This window comes from Mycteria americana, chromosome 4 (assembly GCF_035582795.1).
Source record: "Mycteria americana isolate JAX WOST 10 ecotype Jacksonville Zoo and Gardens chromosome 4, USCA_MyAme_1.0, whole genome shotgun sequence".
NCBI classification, from domain to species: Eukaryota; Metazoa; Chordata; class Aves; order Ciconiiformes; family Ciconiidae; genus Mycteria; species Mycteria americana.
Genome location: NC_134368.1, coordinates 56,391,557 through 56,396,876, shown reverse-complemented (window position 1 = coordinate 56,396,876; position 5,320 = coordinate 56,391,557). Strand labels below are relative to the sequence as shown.

Genomic DNA, 5,320 nt, shown 5'->3' with positions numbered 1-5,320 from the left:
CTTTCAAGAAATGATAGAAGACAAGCTCAAATAACAGAAAATTCCAGCTATAATCTACTTTCCTTTGAAAAAAGTAGGGTGGGGGAAGACTTTAAGATTTATACATACACCAAGTTTGCATTTTATTTCAGTCCTCGTATTTAATTGAAGTAACCGTACTTGTGTTATGGACCTAGATGTAATGCATAGGCTGTGTTTTGTGTCTCTATCTTAAAGTTTCTTAAAGAGAGACCTGTAACGTAGTGGTAAACTGTGTGCATGAGATTCAAAAGCTAAATGTGGAAACTGGATGTGACTGCTGCTGAGTCATGCTGACAGCTCAGCCTGGTTAGCTTTAACAAAGGTTCAAAGAGGAACAGGGCATCTTTTTGATCAAGGAGGTAGGACTGAAGAAGGCTTCTGATCCTTAGGTTTCTGGTACTGTAAGTAGGGCTTTGGCTTTTTGACTCTGTGCGTAACATCTTATTAAAACAATCATCTGAACTGTTCCTTTGCTGTCAGGTATCACTGAAGGTATAAACAAATTTTCATTGACTTCAGGGATTGTGCCCAAAGTGCATGGCTTGTTGTTGCTCTATAATTTTCCGTAAATGTGATTAGGCATTCTTGCACTGGAGGCTGCCGTTGCTGCTAAGGGACTCTGGGAACACGTATAATATACTACTTAAATGTGAGTATACTGTGAATGGATGAGCTCATTTTCTTCTTGCAACCAGTCGGGTTAAAACTCAGTCATGCCCATGGAAAGCCAATGGAAAAGGGACATGAAATCACAAGACAAAAGTATTTTTTCCCACAAGCAATTGTTTGTGGTATCTGTCACAGGATGGCCTTCTGTAAATGTACATCTGCCATAGGAAATGGCTCCATGAAAAAGTTACATAGTGACAGATGTTCCATGTCTTTAGGTGGTTTACCCAAGGGGGGAAGGACGTGCTTCCTATTCTCTGACTTTATGGATACACATTTGGTCGGGGAAAAAAATGTTATTAGTGTGTGATAGTTCATATCCTATCAAGGATAGAGCTGTTCGCACTTTTGGTATGAGTCACACTGGCACTAAGCACTGCATGGTGCCAGTCAGTTGTTTCATCCTGTTAGCTCTTGTTAAAAATACAGCTGGCTTGCTCTCTCACTTACCTTGTATTAGTTATCTTGCCTTAGATGATATAAACTAAGATCACACCTTTTCTCACAACCAAAGGCAAGGCCCACTTTTACAGTGCACATGGCTCCTGCCAGTCTGGGCCCGTACAGCAGATAATGGATCTGATCTGCAGTCGCTGTCAGTATTATTTTGTGGAAGTCCGGGTTTCAAACTTACCTGGCTGCCTGACGCTACCAGGCCTCCCTTTGGATTTACTCATTGGATCTGACTTCAGCTTTATTTGCCACTAGGCTTGTTTTACTGTTCCAAGTAAGGGTTAGCCCCTTGCTAGAGCAGAACATGTGGTATTTGTCAGAAAGAGACAGCTTTAAGGCTGCCAGATAACCTGACCAGCCTGCTGCTCTGCAAACAATTTTGTGGGCCCTGCTGATAACGATAAAGCAACTGCACTGAAGACAATTAGAAGCTGCTGATGTCTGTAGGGGAGCAAGGCTCCCAGTGGCAGACTAGTGCTGCTCCGGCATACGACTATCCCTAAAGAAAAGCACTTACAAACTTATGAACATTTATAGTATCTTGTTACTGATGATGGCACCCACCTGCAGTTTTTCCGCTGTCACTGTATGTCATCAAGCCCCAGATGCTCATTATTTCATTCTCATCAGAATCACTGCTTTGGTGTGCAAGCCTGTAAGAAACCCTCCATGGCTGTTTGCCGCAAACTGAACGATACCAAGCTCCTTCCAGACCAGTCTGGGTGATGCTTACCAAAGGGTTACTCATATAGGCCTTGCCTGCACTAGAAAAGGTGTCCACCCCTAGTATGAGGCATCAGGACTGAGTGCAGCTGGATCCATGGATCTGCTGGTTCCATTAACTCTGTTCAGTCTGTATTAGAAACTGATTTTAAGCCTTGCAGGATTAACATAAGCTTTTTCATTTAGGGATTATATAGACCTATAAGGTCATGCTGGTGCCATTTTGCTAGTACTCATGCCATTTAAAAATTGCGTTGTAGATCAAATTCGAAGGACCTCAAGTATTTTAAGGCTGTCATTCAATCTTGTACAGGTGGGCCAAGTTTATCTGGTATGTATCTATAATGAAAGCCCTGAGAAGAGCAGAGATCTGTTTTCTCATTACAATGACAGCAATAGAGAAGCTATGGCTTAAGTTAAATCTGTCAGGTTTCACCACTGCAGGGAGGTAAGGAAAGCAACGCCTTCATCCTCCCAGCAAACCATGCAAATAGAAAAGCAAAGATTACAAAGCAGAAGAGGCTGAAGGAAGGATCCGAGTCTAAGGAGGAGACAGCTCAGAACAGGTCAAACAGAGAAGCACTGAGTGTCCTGCAAATAATTGCTGTGATGAAGCATGGGAAGGCATAAAAGCAATCTGAAAATCTGAGTATTTGCCATCTGCAGAAAGAGAGAAGGGGAATCAGAATGCAGGTATTGCTCTCTTCTCCTGGCTCTATTGCCAGAGGGCCAAGACAGGTAATGGTTGCAGATGAAGCTGCTACCTTCCCCTGTCTTCAGAGGATGTGGCCAACCTAGCAGCCTCCTTGCATTGCTTTCATTTCAGTACAGCTCTGCTCCTCACACCACATTCTTTTAGAAGATCTGTGGACTGTTATTGCCTGCCCTTGCCTTTCCCCGGTGTAATTTTTGCAGGAGGAATGGATCAGTTTTGCTTGACATGACTTTGATGTCTGCTGCCTTTAAATCAGCTTCAACTGATGTGAGACTCGGGTGGTGGCAGCTGGGAGACTGCTTAGCTTCAAGCATGGCTGGAGTTGTTCTGTGACCTGAACAAGAAGGTGAACGTACTTTGCTCTCTGGGTGGCAGAATGCCATGCATTAAGGGGGACAGAAAATACGTATGTGGGAGGAAGCCCTTACTCAAACAGTTAATACACCTAAATGTGAAGAAAGAAGATTTGGTGTCAAAGTACATCTGTTGCCCATGGTTTGATGCAGTCAGCATGGCATGTATTGCTAAACCTTTGTGCCAGCTGTTGTGGGCACCTAAGTTTCCATGATTTTTTGCTGGCTGCTGCTGCTTTTGAAATTTGCTGCTTCTGACATGCAGGAATATTTTTTTTAATGTGTGAGTGAGCCTGCAGGACGGGAGTGTTGATAGCACACAGCTGACCACGCTGTGCTGAGAGCTTTAGTGCAGCGGAATTTCAACTCCTGGCTGCAATGGTAGTTAGAAAGAAAAAGGATCAAACTGGACAGCTCTCATCAAGTCCTCTGATTCATAATTCCTAAAAAGATTCTCATCCTAGTCTACTTTCCTTTGCTATGTAAAGGAAAACATACATACTTCTCCCTTTGTATTTAGAGAGCAGGCATGGATTAGGCTTACTAAGCAATAATCAGCTTTCACTGGTTTAAAATTAACTAAAACAGCGCTATTTTTTTTTCTCTCAGCTGGTGTCAGCAGGGTTCAGAAGGTGTCTGGAGGAGGTGTCTCAGGCTTTTGTGGCAGGGTGAAGAGAGAAATGACCTGCAGCAAGCTCTTTCCATTGCCAGAGGCATGGTGTCACGTCCACGCTGGATGAGTTTTCCTGGCCTAGCCTCCCAGCTGCCAGGATGGCTGTATGGGAGAGGTGAAGTCTGGGCTGCGGTGGGAGGGAGGGAGGGAGGGAGGGAGAGGTGTCATCCTGGTGGGGATGGGAAAGCACGTCCTAGAGCAGGTGTCCTGTGCTACTGTCTGCCATCCTCAACCTATTCCCCTAAAGAGAATGTCCTGTCGGTGCTCTCCTTCCCTCTCCTATACCGTGCTGACAGTGAGCTATTTATTTTGAGTTGTAATTGAAACATGTATGTTGGGGATTTTAAGCCCCTGCCCATTGCAGTGGGTAAGGACACTGAGAGGCCTTTGCCGCCTTCGTTTCCTTCACTTTCCCGCTAACGTGCTAAGAGCTTCAACGTTTCTGACAGAGGATGCTGTACCGTAGCTAGACTGAGTGTTTCTCGGTCCTGCTGAAGGCTTGCACTATGATCTCACCCTTACCCCACAAGCCCATGAAGAAGAAACACGGTCTACGTGACCTGACCCTTTGTCAGTGTGTCCTTTTAGCTCTGTGTAACCATGTTCGTATCATAGCCCATGGGCTCCGTGTGCCAGCAAAAGGAGGCTGGAGCCTGTGTGTGCCCCAACACAGCTGCTCTGTGGGGCTAAGATTGTTTGATCTTACTTTGTCTCCCCTAATTAAATTGTTTTATTTTGGGTTTGTGTCTGGGGTGGGGGTGTTTTTTAACATGCCTACTATCTGGAACCCTGTAGTGTAACTTTAGTGTGTATCTCCAGGCTCATGTCACACTGGGTTTGGATTTGGTTTCCCCTTTCTCCCCCTTCTTCTCCCCCCCTTCTTCTCCCCCCCTTCTTCTCCCCCCCTTCTTCTCCCCCCCTTCTTCTCCCCCCCTTCTTCAGCAGAGCAACAGCTAAAGTTTTCCCTTTCCCACTATTGAGCAGTTGGACCAGTGACCACCCCCACCCCACCCCCCGCCCAAATCACAACTGAGATACACTTTCCATGTTAAAACAGCAATTGTGTAATAGTTTACAGCATAGCACAGAGCTGTGCCTAGCAGGCAACACTCGCATTCTCAGTTTCTTCTGTTGGCCAAGTCATGCTGGGAGATGTAACATAAGGCTGAAAACCTCCACAGGGTGTGGAAGGCCTGTCTGTGTGTGAAGCATCTTTGAATGTCCTCTTAGACAGCACTGAATAGTAGAAGGCTATTTTCCTTTTCTAGCATTAGGGGGAGCACAGCTGTTAAGAGAAAGAGACTACATGGTAAAAAAAATAAGATACAAACAGTAAAAGAAGTTCTGAACCTTATGAGTCCAATTTAAACCCTGTCCCTACATTATGGTCTGTTTATAATCCCCGTGCCACCAGTAACAAAGCTTCTGCAGATACCCAAGATCATAGGACCCTGCTCTCAGAGACACCAGGCAAAGAGGAGGAGTGGAAACAGACAGTCTGATAATTTTTCAGTCACTTAGAAAGAAGCAAATATAACTGAGTGGCATTAGCAATTGTTGAAACCTTGTTTAGCATTCTAGAGGCCTTGTTGACAACAGCACTACAACAGCCATTCAGGAATGCTATTACACCACCAGGAATGTCTCTGAGATGTTGCATTTTATAGACTATACTCTCGTTTTAGCTTCCAGTGGCGTAATTGGTGATTGTAC

General features: G+C 44.8%; 1 long non-coding RNA gene across 2 annotated transcripts; it reads left to right on the top strand.

The window, feature by feature from the left end:
* Positions 1-364: 364 nt before the first annotated feature.
* On the top strand, positions 365-4,311 carry LOC142409285 (uncharacterized). 2 transcript variants are annotated; one of them, XR_012775553.1, is made up of 4 exons: positions 365-422; positions 2,838-2,987; positions 3,544-3,722; positions 4,057-4,311. It is a non-coding gene; the product is annotated as an uncharacterized LOC142409285 (long non-coding RNA). The 2 variants fall into 2 exon arrangements; XR_012775554.1 differs by having other exon boundaries at positions 389-422; positions 2,782-2,987.
* Positions 4,312-5,320: the final 1,009 nt, after the last annotated feature.